We start from the raw sequence: 14,875 nt of genomic DNA, 5'->3' as shown, positions 1-14,875 counted from the left end.
AAACCACAAAGCTCATCTACAGCCACAGCACACTGGATACGCCCAATCTCATCTGATCTTGGAAGCTAAGCAGTGTTGGGCCTGGTTAGTACTTGGATGGGAGACCACCTGGGAATACAAGGTGCTGTAGATATTTTTATACTGCCAACACCGTTCTGTTGATGCATTCCATTTTCAAACGTTTTCATTTATGAACCAGTAGTTAGAAGTAGAAAAGTTCTAACAGAAACCACAAAGCTCATCTACAGCCACACCACACTGGATACGCCCAATCTCATCTGATCTTGGAAGCTAAGCAGTGTTGGGCCTGGTTAGTACTTGGATGGGAGACCACCTGGGAATACAACGTGCTGTAGATATTTTTATACTCCCAACACCGTTCTGTTGATGCATTCCATTTTCAAACGTATTCATTTATGAACCAGTAGTTAGAAGTAGAAAAGTTCAAACAGAAACCACAAAGCTCATCTACAGCCACACCACACTGGATACGCCCAATCTCATCTGATCTTGGAAGCTAAGCAGTGTTGGGCCTGGTTAGTACTTGGATGGGAGACCACCTGGGAATACAAGGTGCTGTAGATATTTTTATACTGCCAACACCGTTCTGTTGATGCATTCCATTTTCAAACGTATTCATTTATGAACCAGTAGTTAGAAGTAGAAAAGTTCTAACAGAAACCACAAAGTTCATCTACAGCCACACCACACTGGATACGCCCAATCTCATCTGATCTTGGAAGCTAAGCAGTGTTGGGCCTGGTTAGTACTTGGATGGGAGACCACCTGGGAATACAAGGTGCTGTAGATATTTTTATACTGCCAACACCGTTCTGTTGATGCATTCCATTTTCAAATGTATTCATTTATGAACCAGTAGTTAGAAGTAGAAAAGTTCAAACAGAAACCACAAAGCTCATCTACAGCCACACCACACTGGATACGCCCAATCTCATCTGATCTTGGAAGCTAAGCAGTGTTGGTCCTGGTTAGTACTTGGATGGGAGACCACCAGGGAATACAAGGTGCTGTAGATAATTTTATACTGCCAACACCGTTCTGTTGATGCATTCCATTTTCAAATGTATTCATTTATGAACCAGTAGTTAGAAGTAGAAAAGTTCTAACAGAAACAACAAAGCTCATCTACAGCCACAGCACACTGGATACGCCCAATCTCATCTGATTTTGGAAGATAAGAAGTGTTGGGCCTGGTTAGTACTTGGATGGGAGACCACCTGGGAATACAAGGTGCTGTAGATATTTTTATACTGCCAACACCGTTCTGTTGATGCATTCCATTTTCAAACGTTTTCATTTATGAACCAGTAGTTAGAAGTAGAAAAGTTCTAACAGAAACCATAAAACTCATCTACAGCAACACCACACTGGATACGCCCAATCTCGTCTGATCTTGGAAGCTAAGCAGTGTTGGGCCTGGTTAGTACTTGGATGGGAGACCACCTGGGAATACAAGGTGCTGTAGATAATTTTATACTGCCAACACCGTTCTGTTGATGCATTCCATTTTCAAACGTATTCATTTAAGAACCAGTAGTTAGAAGTAGAAAAGTTCTAACAGAAACAACAAAGCTCATCTACAGCCACAGCACACTGGATACGCCCAATCTCATCTGATTTTGGAAGCTAAGCAGTGTTGGGCCTGGTTAGTACTTGGATGGGAGACCACCTGGGAATACAAGGTGCTGTAGATATTTTTATACTGCCAACACCGTTCTGTTGATGCATTCCATTTTCAAACGTTTTCATTTATGAACCAGTAGTTAGAAGTAGAAAAGTTCTAACAGAAACCATAAAACTCATCTACAGCAACACCACACTGGATACGCCCAATCTCGTCTGATCTTGGAAGCTAAGCAGTGTTGGGCCTGGTTAGTACTTGGATGGGAGACCACCGGGGAATACAAGGTGCTGTAGATATTTTTATACTGCCAACACCGGTCTGTTGATGCATTCCATTTTCAAACGTTTTCATTTATGAACCAGTAGTTAGAAGTAGAAAAGTTCTAACAGAAACCACAAAGCTTATCTACAGCCACACCACACTGGATACGCCCAATCTCATCTGATCTTGGAAGCTAAGCAGTGTTGGGCCTGGTTAGTACTTGGATGGGAGACCACCTAGGAATACAAGGTGCTGTAGATATTTTTATATTGCCAACGCCGTTCTGTTGATGCATTCAATTTTCAAATGTATTCATTTATGAACCAGTAGTTAGAAGTAGAAAAGTTCTAACAGAAACAACAAAGCTCATCTACAGCCACAGCACACTGGATACGCCCAAACTCATCTAATCTTGGAAGCTAAGCAGTGTTGGGCCTGGTTAGTACTTGGATGGGAGACCACCTGGGAATACAAGGTGCTGTAGATATTTTTATACTGCCAACACCGTTCTGTTGATGCATTCCATTTTCAAACGTTTTCATTTATGAACCAGTAGTTAGAAGTAGAAAAGTTCAAACAGAAACCACAAAGCTCATCTACAGCCACACCACACTGGATACGCCCAATCTCATCTGATCTTGGAAGCTAAGCAGTGTTGGGCCTGGTTAGTACTTGGATGGGAGACCACCTGGGAATACAAGGTGCTGTAGATATTTTTATACTGCCAACACCGTTCTGTTGATGCATTCCATTTTCAAACGTATTCATTTATGAACCAGTAGTTAGAAGTAGAAAAGTTCTAACAGAAACCACAAAGCTCATCTACAGCCACACCACACTGGATACGCCCAATCTCCTCTGATCTTGGAAGCTAAGCAGTGTTGGGACTGGTTAGTACTTGGATGGGAGACCACCTGGGAATACAAGGTGCTGTAGATATTTTTATACTGCCAACACCGTTCTGTTGATGCATTCCATTTTTAAACGTATTCATTTATGAACCAGTAGTTAGAAGTAGAAAAGTACTAACAGAAACCTTAAAGCTCTTCTACAGCCACACCACACTGGATATGCCCAAACTCATCTGATCTTGTGAAGCTAAGCAGTGTTGGGCAGGGTTAGTACTTGGATGGGAGACCACCTGGGAATACAAGGTGCTGTAGATATTTTTATACTGCCAACACCATTCTGTTGATGCATTCCATTTTCAAACGTATTCATTTATGAACCAGTAGTTAGAAGTAGAAAAGTTCTAACAGAAACCACAAAGCTCATCTACAGCCACAGCACACTGGATACGCCCAATCTCATCTGATCTTGGAAGCTAAGCAGTGTTGGGCCTGGTTAGTACTTGGATGGGAGACCACCTGGGAATACAAGGTGCTGTAGATATTTTTATACTGCCAACACCGTTCTGTTGAAGCATTCCATTTTCAAACGTTTTCATTTATGAACCAGTAGTTAGAAGTAGAAAAGTTCTAACAGAAACCACAAAGCTCATCTACAGCCACACCACACTGGATACGCCCAATCTCATCTGATCTTGGAAGCTAAGCAGTGTTGGGCCTGGTTAGTACTTGGATGGGAGACCACCTGGGAATACAACGTGCTGTAGATATTTTTATACTCCCAACACCGTTCTGTTGATGCATTCCATTTTCAAACGTATTCATTTATGAACCAGTAGTTAGAAGTAGAAAAGTTCAAACAGAAACCACAAAGCTCATCTACAGCCACACCACACTGGATACGCCCAATCTCATCTGATCTTGGAAGCTAAGCAGTGTTGGGCCTGGTTAGTACTTGGATGGGAGACCACCTGGGAATACAAGGTGCTGTAGATATTTTTATACTGCCAACACCGTTCTGTTGATGCATTCCATTTTCAAACGTATTCATTTATGAACCAGTAGTTAGAAGTAGAAAAGTTCTAACAGAAACCACAAAGTTCATCTACAGCCACACCACACTGGATACGCCCAATCTCATCTGATCTTGGAAGCTAAGCAGTGTTGGGCCTGGTTAGTACTTGGATGGGAGACCACCTGGGAATACAAGGTGCTGTAGATATTTTTATACTGCCAACACCGTTCTGTTGATGCATTCCATTTTCAAATGTATTCATTTATGAACCAGTAGTTAGAAGTAGAAAAGTTCAAACAGAAACCACAAAGCTCATCTACAGCCACACCACACTGGATACGCCCAATCTCATCTGATCTTGGAAGCTAAGCAGTGTTGGGCCTGGTTAGTACTTGGATGGGAGACCACCTTTGAATACAAGGTGCTGTAGATAATTTTATACTGCCAACACCGTTCTGTTGATGCATTCCATTTTCAAACGTATTCATTTAAGAACCAGTAGTTAGAAGTAGAAAAGTTCTAACAGAAACAACAAAGCTCATCTACAGCCACAGCACACTGGATACGCCCAATCTCATCTGATTTTGGAAGCTAAGCAGTGTTGGGCCTGGTTAGTACTTGGATGGGAGACCACCTGGGAATACAAGGTGCTGTAGATATTTTTATACTGCCAACACCGTTCTGTTGATGCATTCCATTTTCAAACGTTTTCATTTATGAACCAGTAGTTAGAAGTAGAAAAGTTCTAACAGAAACCACAAAACTCATCTACAGCAACACCACACTGGATACGCCCAATCTCATCTGATCTTGGAAGCTAAGCAGTGTTGGGCCTGGTTAGTACTTGGATGGGAGACCACCCGGTAATACAAGGTGCTGTAGATATTTTTATACTGCCAACACCGTTCTGTTGATGCATTCCATTTTCAAACGTATTCATTTATGAACCAGTAGTTAGAAGTAGAAAAGTTCTAACAGAAACCACAAAGCTCATCTACAGCCACAGCACACTGGATACGCCCAATCTCATCTGATCTTGGAAGCTAAGCAGTGTTGGGCCTAGTTAGTACTTGGATGGGAGACCACCTGGGAATACAAGGTGCTGTAGATATTTTTATACTGCCAACACCATTCTGTTGATGCATTCCATTTTCAAACGTTTTCATTTATGAACCAGTAGTTAGAAGTAGAAAAGTTCTAACAGAAACCACAAAGCTCATCTACAGCCACACCACACTGGATACGCCCAATCTCATCTGATCTTGGAAGCTAAGCAGTGTTGGGCCTGGTTAGTACTTGGATAGGAGACCACCTGGGAATACAAGGTGCTGTAGATATTTTTATACTACCAACACCGTTCTGTTGATGCATTCCATTTTCAAACGTATTCATTTATGAACCAGTAGTTAGAAGTAGAAAAGTTCAAACAGAAACCACAAAGCTCATCTACAGCCACACCACACTGGATACGCCCAATCTCATCTGATCTTGGAAGCTAAGCAGTGTTGGGCCTGGTTAGTACTTTGATGGGAGACCACCTGGGAATACAAGGTGCTGTAGATATTTTTATACTGCCAACACCGTTCTGTTGATGCATTCCATTTTCAAACGTATTCATTTATGAACCAGTAGTTAGAAGTAGAAAAGTTCTAACAGAAACCACAAAGTTCATCTACAGCCACACCACACTGGATACGCCCAATCTCATCTGATCTTGGAAGCTAAGCAGTGTTGGGCCTGGTTAGTACTTGGATGGGAGACCACCCGGTAATACAAGGTGCTGTAGATATTTTTATACTGCCAACACCGTTCTGTTGATGCATTCCATTTTCAAACGTATTCATTTATGAACCAGTAGTTAGAAGTAGAAAAGTTCTAACAGAAACCACAAAGCTCATCTACAGCCACAGCACACTGGATACGCCCAATCTCATCTGATCTTGGAAGCTAAGCAGTGTTGGGCCTGGTTAGTACTTGGTTGGGAGACCACCTGGGAATACAAGGTGCTGTAGATATTTTTATACTGCCAACACCGTTCTGTTGATGCATTCCATTTTCAAATGTTTTCATTTATGAACCAGTAGTTAGAAGTAGAAAAGTTCTAACAGAAACCACAAAGCTCATCTACAGCCACACCACACTGGATACGCCCAATCTCATCTGATCTTGGAAGCTAAGCAGTGTTGGGCCTGGTTAGTACTTGGATGGGAGACCACCTGGGAATACAAGGTGCTGTAGATATTTTTATCCTGCCAACACCGTTCTGTTGATGCATTCCATTTTAAAACATATTCATTTATGAACCAGTAGTTTGAAGTAGAAAAGTTCAAACAGAAACCACAAAGCTCATCTACAGCCACACCACACTGGATACGCCCAATCTCATCTGATCTTGGAAGCTAAACAGTGTTGGGTCTGGTTAGTACTTGGATGGGAGACCACCTGGGAATACAAGGTGCTGTTGATATTTTTATACTGCCAACACCGTTCTGTTGATGCATTCCATTTTCAAACTTATTCATTTATGAACCAGTAGTTAGAAGTAGAAAAGTTCTAACAGAAACCACAAAGCTCATCTACAGCCAAACCACACTGGATACGCCCAATCTCATCTGATCTTGAAAGCTAAGCAGTGTTGGGCCTGGTTAGTACTTGGATGGGAGACCACCTGGGAATACAAGGTGCTGTAGATATTTTTATACTGCCAACACCGTTCTGTTGATGCATTCCATTTTCAAATGTATTCATTTATGAACCAGTAGTTAGAAGTAGAAAAGTTCTAACAGAAACCATAAAGCTCATCTACAGCCACACCACACTGGATACGCCCAATCTCATCTGATCTTGGAAGCTAAGCAGTGTTGGGCCTGGTTAGTACTTGGATGGGAGACCACCTGGGAATACAAGGTGCTGTAGATATTTTTATTCTACCAACACCGTTCTGTTGATGCATTCCATTTTCAAATGTATTCATTTATGAACCAGTAGTTAGAAGTAGAAAAGTTCTAACAGAAACCACAAAGCTCATCTACAGCCACACTACACTGGATACGCCCAATCTCATCTGATCTTGGAAGCTAAGCAGTGTTGGGCCTGGTTAGTACTTGGATGGGAGACCACCTGGGAATACAAGGTGCTGTAGATATTTTTATACTGCCAACACCGTTCTGTTGATGCATTCCATTTTCAAACGTGTTCATTTATGAACCAGTAGTTAGAAGTAGAAAAGTTCTAACAGAAACCATAAAGCTCATCTACAGCCACACCACACTGGATACGCCCAATCTCATCTGATCTTGGAAGCTAAGCAGTGTTGGGCCTGGTTAGTACTTGGATGGAAGACCACCTGGGAATACAAGGTGCTGTAGATATTTTTATACTACCAACACCGTTCTGTTGATGCATTCCATTTTCAAACGTATTCATTTATGAAACAGTAGTTAGAAGTAGAAAAGTACTAACAGAAACAATAAAGCTCTTCTACAGCCACACCACACTGGATATGCCCAATCTCATCTGATCTTAAAAGCTAAGCAGTGTTGGGCCTGGTTAGTACTTGGATGGGAGACCACCTGGGAATACAAGGTGCTGTAGATATTTTTATACTGCCAACACCATTCTGTTGATGCATTCCATTTTAAAACGTATTCATTTATGAACCAGTAGTTAGAAGTAGAAAAGTTCTAACAGAAACCAGAAAGTTCTTCTACAGCAAGACCACACTGGATACGCCCAATCTCATCTGATCTTGAAAGCTAAGCAGTGTTGGGTCTGCTTAGTACTTGGATGGGAGACCACCGGGGAATACAAGGTGCTGTAGATATTTTTATACTGCCAACACCGTTCTGTTGATGCATTCAATTTTCAAATGTATTCATTTATGAACCAGTTGTTAGAAGTAGAAACGTTCAAACAGAAACCACAAAGCTCATCTACAGCCACACCACACTGGATACGCCCAATCTCATCTGATCTTGGAAGCTAAGCAGTGTTGGGCCTGGTTAGTACTTGGATGGGAGACCACCTGGGAATACAAGGTGCTGTAGATATTTTTATACTTCCAACACCGTTCTGTTGATGCATTCCATTTTCAAACGTATTCATTTATGAACCAGTAGTTAGAAGTAGAAAAGTTCTAACAGAAACCAGAAAGTTCATCTACAGCAACACCACACTGGATACGCCCAATCTCATCTGATCTTGGAAGCTAAGCAGTGTTGGGCCTGGTTAGTACTTGGATGGGAGACCACCTGGGAATACAAGGTGCTGTAGATATTTTTATACTACCAACACCGTTCTGTTGATGCATTCCATTTTAAAACGTATTCATTTATGAACCAGTAGTTAGAAGTAGAAAAGTTCAAACAGAAACCACAAAGCTCATCTACAGCCACACCACACTGGATACGCCCAATCTCATCTAATCTTGGAAGCTAAGCAGTGTTGGGCCTGGTTAGTACTTGGATGGGAGACCACCTGGGAATACAAGGTGCTGTAGATATTTTTATACTGCCAACACCGTTCTGTTGATGCATTCCATTTTCAAACGTATTCATTTATGAACCAGTAGTTAGAAGTAGAAAAGTTCTAACAGAAACCACAAAGCTCATCTACAGCCACACCACACTGGATACGCCCAATCTCATCTGATATTGGAAGCTAAGCAGTGTTGGGCCTGGTTAGTACTTGGATGGGAGACCACCTGGGAATACAAGGTGCTGTAGATATTTTTATACTGCCAACACCGTTCTGTTGATGCATTCCATTTTCAAACGTATTCATTTATGAACCAGTAGTTAGAAGTAGAAAAGTTCTAACAGAAATCATAACGCTCATCTACAGCCACACCACGCTGGATATGCCCAATCTCATCTGATCTTGGAAGCTAAGCAGTGTTGGGCCTGGTTAGTACTTGATGGGAGACCACCTGGGAATACAAGGTGCTGTAGATATTTTTATACTACCAACACCGTTCTGTTGATGCATTCCATTTTCAAACGTATTCATTTATGAACCAGTAGTTAGAAGTAGAAAAGTACTAACAGAAACCTTAAAGCTTTTCTTCAGCCACACCACACTGGATATGCCCAATCTCATCTGATCTTGGAAGCTAAGCAGTATTGGGCCTGGTTAGTACTTGGATGGGAGACCACCTGGGAATACAAGGTGCTGTAGATATTTTTATACTACCTACACCGTTCTGTTGATGCATTCCATTTTCAAACCTATTCATTTATGAAACAGTAGTTAGAAGTAGAAAAGTACTAACAGAAACAATAAAGCTCTTCTACAGCCACACCACACTGGATATGCCCAATCTCATCTGATCTTGGAAGCTAAGCAGTGTTGGGCCTGGTTAGTACTTGGATGGGAGACCACCTGGGAATACAAGGTGCTGTAGATATTTTTATACTGCCAACACCATTCTGTTGATGCATTCCATTTTAAAACGTATTCATTTATGAACCAGTAGTTAGAAGTAGAAAAGTTCTAACAGAAACCAGAAAGTTCATCTACAGCAAGACCACACTGGATACGCCCAATCTCATCTGATCTTGGAAGCTAAGCAGTGTTGGGTCTGCTTAGTACTTGGATGGGAGACCACCGGGGAATACAAGGTGCTGTAGATATTTTTATACTGCCAACACCGTTCTGTTGATGCATTCAATTTTCAAATGTATTCATTTATGAACCAGTTGTTAGAAGTAGAAAAGTTCAAACAGAAACCACAAAGCTCATCTACAGCCACACCATACTGAATACGCCCAATCTCATCTGATCTTGGAAGCTAAGCAGTGTTGGGCCTGGTTAGTACTTGGATGGGAGACCACCTGGGAATACAAGGTGCTGTAGATATTTTTATACTTCCAACACCGTTCTGTTGATGCATTCCATTTTCAAACGTATTCATTTATGAACCAGTAGTTAGAAGTAGAAAAGTTCTAACAGAAACCAGAAAGTTCATCTACAGCAGCACCACGCTGGATACGCCCAATCTCATCTGATCTTGGAAGCTAAGCAGTGTTGGGCCTGGTTAGTACTTGGATGGGAGACCACCCGGTAATACAAGGTGCTGTAGATATTTTTATACTGCCAACACCGTTCTGTTGATGCATTCCATTTTCAAACGTATTCATTTATGAACCAGTAGTTAGAAGTAGAAAAGTTCTAACAGAAACCACAAAGCTCATCTACAGCCACAGCACACTGGATACGCCCAATCTCATCTGATCTTGGAAGCTAAGCAGTGTTGGGCCTGGTTAGTACTTGGATGGGAGACCACCTGGGAATACAAGGTGCTGTAGATATTTTTATACTGCCAACACCGTTCTGTTGATGCATTCCATTTTCAAATGTTTTCATTTATGAACCAGTAGTTAGAAGTAGAAAAGTTCTAACAGAAACCACAAAGCTCATCTACAGCCACACCACACTGGATACGCCCAATCTCATCTGATCTTGGAAGCTAAGCAGTGTTGGGCCTGGTTAGTACTTGGATGGGAGACCACCTGGGAATACAAGGTGCTGTAGATATTTTTATCCTGCCAACACCGTTCTGTTGATGCATTCCATTTTAAAACATATTCATTTATGAACCAGTAGTTTGAAGTAGAAAAGTTCAAACAGAAACCACAAAGCTCATCTACAGCCACACCACACTGGATACGCCCAATCTCATCTGATCTTGGAAGCTAAGCAGTGTTGGGCCTGGTTAGTACTTGGATGGGAGACCACCTGGGAATACAAGGTGCTGTAGATATTTTTATACTGCCAACACCGTTCTGTTGATGCATTCCATTTTCAAACTTATTCATTTATGAACCAGTAGTTAGAAGTAGAAAAGTTCTAACAGAAACCACAAAGCTCATCTACAGACAAACCACACTGGATACGCCCAATCTCATCTGATCTTGGAAGCTAAGCAGTGTTGGGCCTGGTTAGTACTTGGATGGGAGACCACCTGGGAATACAAGGTGCTGTAGATATTTTTTTACTGCCAACACCGTTCTGTTGATGCATTCCATTTTCAAACGTATTCATTTATGAACCAGTAGTTAGAAGTAGAAAAGTTCTAACAGAAACCACAAAGCTCATCTACAGCCACACCACACTGGATACGCCCTATCTCATCTAATCTTGGAAGCTAAGCAGTGTTGGGCCTGGTTAGTACTTGGATGGGAGACCACCTGGGAATACAAGGTGCTGTAGATATTTTTATACTGCCAACACCGTTCTGTTGATGCATTCCATTTTCAAACGTATTCATTTATGAACCAGTAGTTAGAAGTAGAAAAGTTCTAACAGAAACCACAAAGCTCATCTACAGCCACACCACACTGGATACGCCCAATCTCATCTGATCTTAGAAGCTAAGCAGTGTTGGGCCTGGTTAGTACTTGGATGGGAGACCACCTGGGAATACAAGGTGCTGTAGATATTTTTATACTGCCAACACCGTTCTGTTGATGCATTCCATTTTCAAACGTATTCATTTATGAACCAGTAGTTAGAAGTAGAAAAGTTCTAACAGAAACCATAACGCTCATCTACAGCCACACCACACTGGATACGCCCAATCTCATCTGATCTTGGAAGCTAAGCAGTGTTGGGCCTGGTTAGTACTTGATGGGAGACCACCTGGGAATACAAGGTGCTGTAGATATTTTTATACTACCAACACCGTTCTGTTGATGCATTCCATTTTCAAACGTATTCATTTATGAACCAGTAGTTAGAAGTAGAAAAGTACTAACAGAAACCTTAAAGCTTTTCTACAGCCACACCACACTGGATATGCCCAATCTCATCTGATCTTGGAAGCTAAGCAGTGTTGGGCCTGGTTAGTACTTGGATGGGAGACCACCTGGGAATACAAGGTGCTGTAGATATTTTTATACTACCAACACCGTTCTGTTGATGCATTCCATTTTCAAACGTATTCATTTATGAACCAGTAGTTAGAAGTAGAAAAGTACTAACAGAAACCTTAAAGCTTTTCTACAGCCACACCACACTGGATATGCCCAATCTCATCTGATCTTGGAAGCTAAGCAGTGTTGGGCCTGGTTAGTACTTGGATGGGAGACCACCTGGGAATACAAGGTGCTGTAGATATTTTTATACTGCCAACACCATTCTGTTGATGCATTCCATTTTAAAACGTATTCATTTATGAACCAGTAGTTAGAAGTAGAAAAGTTCTAACAGAAACCAGAAAGTTCATCTACAGCAAGACCACACTGGATACGCCCAATCTCATCTGATCTTGGAAGCTAAGCAGTGTTGGGTCTGCTTAGTACTTGGATGGGAGACCACCGGGGAATACAAGGTGCTGTAGATATTTTTATACTGCCTACACCGTTCTGTTGATGCATTCAATTTTCAAATGTATTCATTTATGAACCAGTTGTTAGAAGTAGAAAAGTTCAAACAGAAAACACAAAGCTCATCTACAGCCACACCACACTGGATACGCCCAATCTCATCTGATCTTGGAAGCTAAGCAGTGTTGGGCCTGGTTAGTACTTGGATGGGAGAACACCTGGGAATACAAGGTGCTGTAGATATTTTTATACTTCCAACACCGTTCTGTTGATGCATTCCATTTTCAAACGTATTCATTTATGAACCAGTAGTTAGAAGTAGAAAAGTTCTAACAGAAACCAGAAAGTTCATCTACAGCAACACCACGCTGGATACGCCCAATCTCATCTGATCTTGGAAGCTAAGCAGTGTTGGGCCTGGTTAGTACTTTGATGGGAGACCACCCGGTAATACAAGGTGCTGTAGATATTTTTATACTGCCAACACCGTTCTGTTGATGCATTCCATTTTCAAACGTATTCATTTATGAACCAGTAGTTAGAAGTAGAAAAGTTCTAACAGAAACCACAAAGCTCATCTACAGCCACAGCACACTGGATACGCCCAATCTCATCTGATCTTGGAAGCTAAGCAGTGTTGGGCCTGGTTAGTACTTGGATGGGAGACCACCTGGGAATACAAGGTGCTGTAGATATTTTTATACTGCCAACACCGTTCTGTTGATGCATTCCATTTTCAAATGTTTTCATTTATGAACCAGTAGTTAGAAGTAGAAAAGTTCTAACAGAAACCACAAAGCTCATCTACAGCCACAGCACACTGGATACGCCCAATCTCATCTGATCTTGGAAGCTAAGCAGTGTTGGGCCTGGTTAGTACTTGGATGGGAGACCACCTGGGAATACAAGGTGCTGTAGATATTTTTATACTACCAACACCGTTCTGTTGATGCATTCCATTTTAAAACATATTCATTTATGAACCAGTAGTTAGAAGTAGAAAAGTTCAAACAGAAACCGCAAAGCTCATCTACAGCCACACCACACTGGATACGCCCAATCTCATCTGATCTTGGAAGCTAAGCAGTGTTGGGCCTGGTTAGTACTTGGATGGGAGACCACCTGGGAATACAAGGTGCTGTAGATATTTTTATACTGCCAACACCGTTCTGTTGATGCATTCCATTTTCAAACGTATTCATTTATGAACCAGTAGTTAGAAGTAGAAAAGTTCTAACAGAAACCACAAAGCTCATCTACAGCCACACCACACTGGATACGCCCAATCTCATCTGATCTTGGATGCTAAGCAGTGTTGGTACTGGTTAGTACTTGGATGGGAGACCACCTGGGAATACAAGGTGCTGTAGATATTTTTATACTGCCAACACCGTTCTGTTGATGCATTCCATTTTCAAACGTATTCATTTATGAACCAGTAGTTAGAAGTAGAAAAGTTCTAACAGAAACCAGAAAGTTCATCTACAGCAACACCACACTGGATACGCCCAATCTCATCTGATCTTGGAAGCTAAGCAGTGTTGGGCCTGGTTAGTACTTGGATGGGAGACCACCCGGTAATACAAGGTGCTGTAGATATTTTTATACTGCCAACACCGTTCTGTTGATGCATTCCATTTTCAAACGTATTCATTTATGAACCAGTAGTTAGAAGTAGAAAAGTTCTAACAGAAACCACAAAACTCATCTACAGCCACAGCACACTGGATACGCCCAATCTCATCTGATCTTGGAAGCTAAGCAGTGTTGGGCCTGGTTAGTACTTGGATGGGAGACCACCTGGGAATACAAGGTGCTGTAGATATTTTTATACTGCCAATACCGTTCTGTTGATGCATTCCATTTTCAAATGTTTTCATTTATGAACCAGTAGTTAGAAGTAGAAAAGTTCTAACAGAAACCACAAAGCTCATCTACAGCCACACCACACTGGATACGCCCAATCTCATCTGATCTTGGAAGCTAAGCAGTGTTGGGCCTGGTTAGTACTTGGATGGGAGACCACCTGGGAATACAAGGTGCTGTAGATATTTTTATACTACCAACACCGTTCTGTTGATGCATTCCATTTTAAAACATATTCATTTATGAACCAGTAGTTAGAAGTAGAAAAGTTCAAACAGAAACCGCAAAGCTCATCTACAGCCACACCACACTGGATACGCCCAATCTCATCTGATCTTGGAAGCTAAGCAGTGTTGGGCCTGGTTAGTACTTGGATGGGAGACCACCTGGGAATACAAGGTGCTGTAGATATTTTTATACTGCCAACACCGTTCTGTTGATGCATTCCATTTTCAAACGTATTCATTTATGAACCAGTAGTCAGAAGTAGAAAAGTTCTAACAGAAACCACTAAGCTCATCTACAGCCACACCACACTGGATACGCCCAATCTCTTCTGATCTTGGAAGCTAAGCAGTGTTGGGCCTGGATAGTACTTGGATGGGAGACCACCTGGGAATACAAGGTGCTGTAGATATTTTTATACTGCCAACACCGTTCTGTTGATGCATTCCATTTTCAAACGTATTCATTTATGAACCAGTAGTTAGAAGTAGAAAAGTTCTAACAGAAACCAGAAAGTTCATCTACAGCAAGACCACACTGGATGCGCCCAATCTCATCTGATCTTGGAAGCTAAGCAGTGTTGGGCCTGCTTAGTACTTGGATGGGAGACCACCGGGGAATACAAGGTGCTGTAGATATTTTTATACTGCCAACACCGTTCTGTTGATGCATTCAATTTTCAAATGTATTC

General features: G+C 41.6%; 51 non-coding genes and 15 pseudogenes across 51 annotated transcripts; all 66 read left to right on the top strand.

Annotated features, from left to right (window-relative positions):
- Positions 1-14: 14 nt before the first annotated feature.
- LOC135066809 (5S ribosomal RNA) lies at positions 15-133 on the top strand. The gene has a single exon (XR_010253048.1). It is a non-coding gene; the product is annotated as a 5S ribosomal RNA (ribosomal RNA).
- A 107-nt stretch (positions 134-240) lies between these two features.
- On the top strand, positions 241-359 carry LOC135067466 (5S ribosomal RNA). The gene has a single exon (XR_010253679.1). It is a non-coding gene; the product is annotated as a 5S ribosomal RNA (ribosomal RNA).
- A 107-nt stretch (positions 360-466) lies between these two features.
- Positions 467-585, top strand: LOC135068859 (5S ribosomal RNA). Its single transcript, XR_010255050.1, has one exon. It is a non-coding gene; the product is annotated as a 5S ribosomal RNA (ribosomal RNA).
- A 107-nt stretch (positions 586-692) lies between these two features.
- Positions 693-811, top strand: LOC135068848 (5S ribosomal RNA). Its single transcript, XR_010255039.1, has one exon. It is a non-coding gene; the product is annotated as a 5S ribosomal RNA (ribosomal RNA).
- A 107-nt stretch (positions 812-918) lies between these two features.
- Positions 919-1,037, top strand: LOC135068378 (5S ribosomal RNA). The gene has a single exon (XR_010254582.1). It is a non-coding gene; the product is annotated as a 5S ribosomal RNA (ribosomal RNA).
- Positions 1,038-1,144: 107 nt separating this feature from the next.
- On the top strand, positions 1,145-1,263 carry LOC134892652 (5S ribosomal RNA; annotated as a pseudogene).
- Positions 1,264-1,370: 107 nt separating this feature from the next.
- LOC135062654 (5S ribosomal RNA) lies at positions 1,371-1,489 on the top strand. Its single transcript, XR_010249002.1, has one exon. It is a non-coding gene; the product is annotated as a 5S ribosomal RNA (ribosomal RNA).
- Positions 1,490-1,596: 107 nt separating this feature from the next.
- On the top strand, positions 1,597-1,715 carry LOC134886425 (5S ribosomal RNA). The gene has a single exon (XR_010170507.1). It is a non-coding gene; the product is annotated as a 5S ribosomal RNA (ribosomal RNA).
- Positions 1,716-1,822: 107 nt separating this feature from the next.
- Positions 1,823-1,941, top strand: LOC135069083 (5S ribosomal RNA). The gene has a single exon (XR_010255274.1). It is a non-coding gene; the product is annotated as a 5S ribosomal RNA (ribosomal RNA).
- Positions 1,942-2,048: 107 nt separating this feature from the next.
- On the top strand, positions 2,049-2,167 carry LOC135060403 (5S ribosomal RNA). The gene has a single exon (XR_010246797.1). It is a non-coding gene; the product is annotated as a 5S ribosomal RNA (ribosomal RNA).
- A 107-nt stretch (positions 2,168-2,274) lies between these two features.
- LOC134892025 (5S ribosomal RNA) lies at positions 2,275-2,393 on the top strand (annotated as a pseudogene).
- A 107-nt stretch (positions 2,394-2,500) lies between these two features.
- On the top strand, positions 2,501-2,619 carry LOC135068837 (5S ribosomal RNA). Its single transcript, XR_010255028.1, has one exon. It is a non-coding gene; the product is annotated as a 5S ribosomal RNA (ribosomal RNA).
- A 107-nt stretch (positions 2,620-2,726) lies between these two features.
- LOC134887361 (5S ribosomal RNA) lies at positions 2,727-2,845 on the top strand (annotated as a pseudogene).
- A 107-nt stretch (positions 2,846-2,952) lies between these two features.
- Positions 2,953-3,072, top strand: LOC134895131 (5S ribosomal RNA; annotated as a pseudogene).
- Positions 3,073-3,179: 107 nt separating this feature from the next.
- On the top strand, positions 3,180-3,298 carry LOC135066808 (5S ribosomal RNA). Its single transcript, XR_010253047.1, has one exon. It is a non-coding gene; the product is annotated as a 5S ribosomal RNA (ribosomal RNA).
- A 107-nt stretch (positions 3,299-3,405) lies between these two features.
- LOC135067464 (5S ribosomal RNA) lies at positions 3,406-3,524 on the top strand. The gene has a single exon (XR_010253677.1). It is a non-coding gene; the product is annotated as a 5S ribosomal RNA (ribosomal RNA).
- A 107-nt stretch (positions 3,525-3,631) lies between these two features.
- LOC135068825 (5S ribosomal RNA) lies at positions 3,632-3,750 on the top strand. The gene has a single exon (XR_010255017.1). It is a non-coding gene; the product is annotated as a 5S ribosomal RNA (ribosomal RNA).
- A 107-nt stretch (positions 3,751-3,857) lies between these two features.
- On the top strand, positions 3,858-3,976 carry LOC135068814 (5S ribosomal RNA). Its single transcript, XR_010255006.1, has one exon. It is a non-coding gene; the product is annotated as a 5S ribosomal RNA (ribosomal RNA).
- Positions 3,977-4,083: 107 nt separating this feature from the next.
- LOC135066772 (5S ribosomal RNA) lies at positions 4,084-4,202 on the top strand. The gene has a single exon (XR_010253013.1). It is a non-coding gene; the product is annotated as a 5S ribosomal RNA (ribosomal RNA).
- A 107-nt stretch (positions 4,203-4,309) lies between these two features.
- Positions 4,310-4,428, top strand: LOC134886423 (5S ribosomal RNA). The gene has a single exon (XR_010170505.1). It is a non-coding gene; the product is annotated as a 5S ribosomal RNA (ribosomal RNA).
- A 107-nt stretch (positions 4,429-4,535) lies between these two features.
- On the top strand, positions 4,536-4,654 carry LOC134887239 (5S ribosomal RNA; annotated as a pseudogene).
- Positions 4,655-4,761: 107 nt separating this feature from the next.
- On the top strand, positions 4,762-4,880 carry LOC135067192 (5S ribosomal RNA). Its single transcript, XR_010253414.1, has one exon. It is a non-coding gene; the product is annotated as a 5S ribosomal RNA (ribosomal RNA).
- Positions 4,881-4,987: 107 nt separating this feature from the next.
- Positions 4,988-5,106, top strand: LOC135063674 (5S ribosomal RNA). Its single transcript, XR_010249999.1, has one exon. It is a non-coding gene; the product is annotated as a 5S ribosomal RNA (ribosomal RNA).
- Positions 5,107-5,213: 107 nt separating this feature from the next.
- LOC134901228 (5S ribosomal RNA) lies at positions 5,214-5,332 on the top strand. The gene has a single exon (XR_010174719.1). It is a non-coding gene; the product is annotated as a 5S ribosomal RNA (ribosomal RNA).
- A 107-nt stretch (positions 5,333-5,439) lies between these two features.
- On the top strand, positions 5,440-5,558 carry LOC135070235 (5S ribosomal RNA). Its single transcript, XR_010256406.1, has one exon. It is a non-coding gene; the product is annotated as a 5S ribosomal RNA (ribosomal RNA).
- A 107-nt stretch (positions 5,559-5,665) lies between these two features.
- LOC135070010 (5S ribosomal RNA) lies at positions 5,666-5,784 on the top strand. Its single transcript, XR_010256186.1, has one exon. It is a non-coding gene; the product is annotated as a 5S ribosomal RNA (ribosomal RNA).
- A 107-nt stretch (positions 5,785-5,891) lies between these two features.
- Positions 5,892-6,010, top strand: LOC135068803 (5S ribosomal RNA). Its single transcript, XR_010254995.1, has one exon. It is a non-coding gene; the product is annotated as a 5S ribosomal RNA (ribosomal RNA).
- Positions 6,011-6,117: 107 nt separating this feature from the next.
- On the top strand, positions 6,118-6,236 carry LOC134884989 (5S ribosomal RNA). Its single transcript, XR_010169118.1, has one exon. It is a non-coding gene; the product is annotated as a 5S ribosomal RNA (ribosomal RNA).
- Positions 6,237-6,343: 107 nt separating this feature from the next.
- LOC135061812 (5S ribosomal RNA) lies at positions 6,344-6,462 on the top strand. Its single transcript, XR_010248181.1, has one exon. It is a non-coding gene; the product is annotated as a 5S ribosomal RNA (ribosomal RNA).
- A 107-nt stretch (positions 6,463-6,569) lies between these two features.
- Positions 6,570-6,688, top strand: LOC135068792 (5S ribosomal RNA). Its single transcript, XR_010254984.1, has one exon. It is a non-coding gene; the product is annotated as a 5S ribosomal RNA (ribosomal RNA).
- Positions 6,689-6,795: 107 nt separating this feature from the next.
- LOC135060709 (5S ribosomal RNA) lies at positions 6,796-6,914 on the top strand. Its single transcript, XR_010247102.1, has one exon. It is a non-coding gene; the product is annotated as a 5S ribosomal RNA (ribosomal RNA).
- Positions 6,915-7,021: 107 nt separating this feature from the next.
- LOC135061408 (5S ribosomal RNA) lies at positions 7,022-7,140 on the top strand. Its single transcript, XR_010247790.1, has one exon. It is a non-coding gene; the product is annotated as a 5S ribosomal RNA (ribosomal RNA).
- Positions 7,141-7,247: 107 nt separating this feature from the next.
- LOC134890491 (5S ribosomal RNA) lies at positions 7,248-7,366 on the top strand (annotated as a pseudogene).
- A 107-nt stretch (positions 7,367-7,473) lies between these two features.
- On the top strand, positions 7,474-7,592 carry LOC134894532 (5S ribosomal RNA; annotated as a pseudogene).
- A 107-nt stretch (positions 7,593-7,699) lies between these two features.
- On the top strand, positions 7,700-7,818 carry LOC135068781 (5S ribosomal RNA). The gene has a single exon (XR_010254973.1). It is a non-coding gene; the product is annotated as a 5S ribosomal RNA (ribosomal RNA).
- Positions 7,819-7,925: 107 nt separating this feature from the next.
- On the top strand, positions 7,926-8,044 carry LOC135059718 (5S ribosomal RNA). Its single transcript, XR_010246119.1, has one exon. It is a non-coding gene; the product is annotated as a 5S ribosomal RNA (ribosomal RNA).
- Positions 8,045-8,151: 107 nt separating this feature from the next.
- Positions 8,152-8,270, top strand: LOC135066433 (5S ribosomal RNA). Its single transcript, XR_010252681.1, has one exon. It is a non-coding gene; the product is annotated as a 5S ribosomal RNA (ribosomal RNA).
- Positions 8,271-8,377: 107 nt separating this feature from the next.
- LOC135064242 (5S ribosomal RNA) lies at positions 8,378-8,496 on the top strand. The gene has a single exon (XR_010250553.1). It is a non-coding gene; the product is annotated as a 5S ribosomal RNA (ribosomal RNA).
- Positions 8,497-8,603: 107 nt separating this feature from the next.
- LOC134887534 (5S ribosomal RNA) lies at positions 8,604-8,721 on the top strand (annotated as a pseudogene).
- A 107-nt stretch (positions 8,722-8,828) lies between these two features.
- On the top strand, positions 8,829-8,947 carry LOC134890166 (5S ribosomal RNA; annotated as a pseudogene).
- Positions 8,948-9,054: 107 nt separating this feature from the next.
- On the top strand, positions 9,055-9,173 carry LOC135064433 (5S ribosomal RNA). Its single transcript, XR_010250739.1, has one exon. It is a non-coding gene; the product is annotated as a 5S ribosomal RNA (ribosomal RNA).
- Positions 9,174-9,280: 107 nt separating this feature from the next.
- Positions 9,281-9,399, top strand: LOC134890653 (5S ribosomal RNA; annotated as a pseudogene).
- A 107-nt stretch (positions 9,400-9,506) lies between these two features.
- Positions 9,507-9,625, top strand: LOC135059294 (5S ribosomal RNA). Its single transcript, XR_010245702.1, has one exon. It is a non-coding gene; the product is annotated as a 5S ribosomal RNA (ribosomal RNA).
- A 107-nt stretch (positions 9,626-9,732) lies between these two features.
- On the top strand, positions 9,733-9,851 carry LOC134892475 (5S ribosomal RNA; annotated as a pseudogene).
- Positions 9,852-9,958: 107 nt separating this feature from the next.
- LOC135066807 (5S ribosomal RNA) lies at positions 9,959-10,077 on the top strand. Its single transcript, XR_010253046.1, has one exon. It is a non-coding gene; the product is annotated as a 5S ribosomal RNA (ribosomal RNA).
- Positions 10,078-10,184: 107 nt separating this feature from the next.
- Positions 10,185-10,303, top strand: LOC135068770 (5S ribosomal RNA). Its single transcript, XR_010254962.1, has one exon. It is a non-coding gene; the product is annotated as a 5S ribosomal RNA (ribosomal RNA).
- Positions 10,304-10,410: 107 nt separating this feature from the next.
- On the top strand, positions 10,411-10,529 carry LOC135068759 (5S ribosomal RNA). Its single transcript, XR_010254951.1, has one exon. It is a non-coding gene; the product is annotated as a 5S ribosomal RNA (ribosomal RNA).
- A 107-nt stretch (positions 10,530-10,636) lies between these two features.
- LOC135065425 (5S ribosomal RNA) lies at positions 10,637-10,755 on the top strand. Its single transcript, XR_010251709.1, has one exon. It is a non-coding gene; the product is annotated as a 5S ribosomal RNA (ribosomal RNA).
- Positions 10,756-10,862: 107 nt separating this feature from the next.
- On the top strand, positions 10,863-10,981 carry LOC134886099 (5S ribosomal RNA). Its single transcript, XR_010170193.1, has one exon. It is a non-coding gene; the product is annotated as a 5S ribosomal RNA (ribosomal RNA).
- A 107-nt stretch (positions 10,982-11,088) lies between these two features.
- LOC135064773 (5S ribosomal RNA) lies at positions 11,089-11,207 on the top strand. Its single transcript, XR_010251073.1, has one exon. It is a non-coding gene; the product is annotated as a 5S ribosomal RNA (ribosomal RNA).
- A 107-nt stretch (positions 11,208-11,314) lies between these two features.
- LOC135067857 (5S ribosomal RNA) lies at positions 11,315-11,432 on the top strand. Its single transcript, XR_010254066.1, has one exon. It is a non-coding gene; the product is annotated as a 5S ribosomal RNA (ribosomal RNA).
- A 107-nt stretch (positions 11,433-11,539) lies between these two features.
- On the top strand, positions 11,540-11,658 carry LOC135064432 (5S ribosomal RNA). Its single transcript, XR_010250738.1, has one exon. It is a non-coding gene; the product is annotated as a 5S ribosomal RNA (ribosomal RNA).
- Positions 11,659-11,765: 107 nt separating this feature from the next.
- LOC135064431 (5S ribosomal RNA) lies at positions 11,766-11,884 on the top strand. The gene has a single exon (XR_010250737.1). It is a non-coding gene; the product is annotated as a 5S ribosomal RNA (ribosomal RNA).
- A 107-nt stretch (positions 11,885-11,991) lies between these two features.
- On the top strand, positions 11,992-12,110 carry LOC134890652 (5S ribosomal RNA; annotated as a pseudogene).
- A 107-nt stretch (positions 12,111-12,217) lies between these two features.
- LOC135068188 (5S ribosomal RNA) lies at positions 12,218-12,336 on the top strand. The gene has a single exon (XR_010254393.1). It is a non-coding gene; the product is annotated as a 5S ribosomal RNA (ribosomal RNA).
- Positions 12,337-12,443: 107 nt separating this feature from the next.
- On the top strand, positions 12,444-12,562 carry LOC134890362 (5S ribosomal RNA; annotated as a pseudogene).
- A 107-nt stretch (positions 12,563-12,669) lies between these two features.
- On the top strand, positions 12,670-12,788 carry LOC135066806 (5S ribosomal RNA). Its single transcript, XR_010253045.1, has one exon. It is a non-coding gene; the product is annotated as a 5S ribosomal RNA (ribosomal RNA).
- A 107-nt stretch (positions 12,789-12,895) lies between these two features.
- LOC135066805 (5S ribosomal RNA) lies at positions 12,896-13,014 on the top strand. The gene has a single exon (XR_010253044.1). It is a non-coding gene; the product is annotated as a 5S ribosomal RNA (ribosomal RNA).
- Positions 13,015-13,121: 107 nt separating this feature from the next.
- LOC135068747 (5S ribosomal RNA) lies at positions 13,122-13,240 on the top strand. The gene has a single exon (XR_010254939.1). It is a non-coding gene; the product is annotated as a 5S ribosomal RNA (ribosomal RNA).
- Positions 13,241-13,347: 107 nt separating this feature from the next.
- Positions 13,348-13,466, top strand: LOC134891541 (5S ribosomal RNA; annotated as a pseudogene).
- Positions 13,467-13,573: 107 nt separating this feature from the next.
- Positions 13,574-13,692, top strand: LOC134887238 (5S ribosomal RNA; annotated as a pseudogene).
- A 107-nt stretch (positions 13,693-13,799) lies between these two features.
- LOC135066803 (5S ribosomal RNA) lies at positions 13,800-13,918 on the top strand. Its single transcript, XR_010253043.1, has one exon. It is a non-coding gene; the product is annotated as a 5S ribosomal RNA (ribosomal RNA).
- Positions 13,919-14,025: 107 nt separating this feature from the next.
- LOC135068735 (5S ribosomal RNA) lies at positions 14,026-14,144 on the top strand. Its single transcript, XR_010254928.1, has one exon. It is a non-coding gene; the product is annotated as a 5S ribosomal RNA (ribosomal RNA).
- Positions 14,145-14,251: 107 nt separating this feature from the next.
- LOC135068724 (5S ribosomal RNA) lies at positions 14,252-14,370 on the top strand. The gene has a single exon (XR_010254917.1). It is a non-coding gene; the product is annotated as a 5S ribosomal RNA (ribosomal RNA).
- A 107-nt stretch (positions 14,371-14,477) lies between these two features.
- Positions 14,478-14,596, top strand: LOC135062342 (5S ribosomal RNA). The gene has a single exon (XR_010248693.1). It is a non-coding gene; the product is annotated as a 5S ribosomal RNA (ribosomal RNA).
- A 107-nt stretch (positions 14,597-14,703) lies between these two features.
- LOC134885075 (5S ribosomal RNA) lies at positions 14,704-14,822 on the top strand. The gene has a single exon (XR_010169200.1). It is a non-coding gene; the product is annotated as a 5S ribosomal RNA (ribosomal RNA).
- The last annotated feature ends 53 nt before the right edge of the window (positions 14,823-14,875 follow it).

Source organism: Pseudophryne corroboree, chromosome 3 (genome assembly GCF_028390025.1).
Source record: "Pseudophryne corroboree isolate aPseCor3 chromosome 3, aPseCor3.hap2, whole genome shotgun sequence".
Classification (NCBI taxonomy): domain Eukaryota; kingdom Metazoa; phylum Chordata; class Amphibia; order Anura; family Myobatrachidae; genus Pseudophryne; species Pseudophryne corroboree.
Note: the sequence above shows the minus strand (reverse complement) of the source record. Positions and strands in the feature narration are given on the sequence as shown.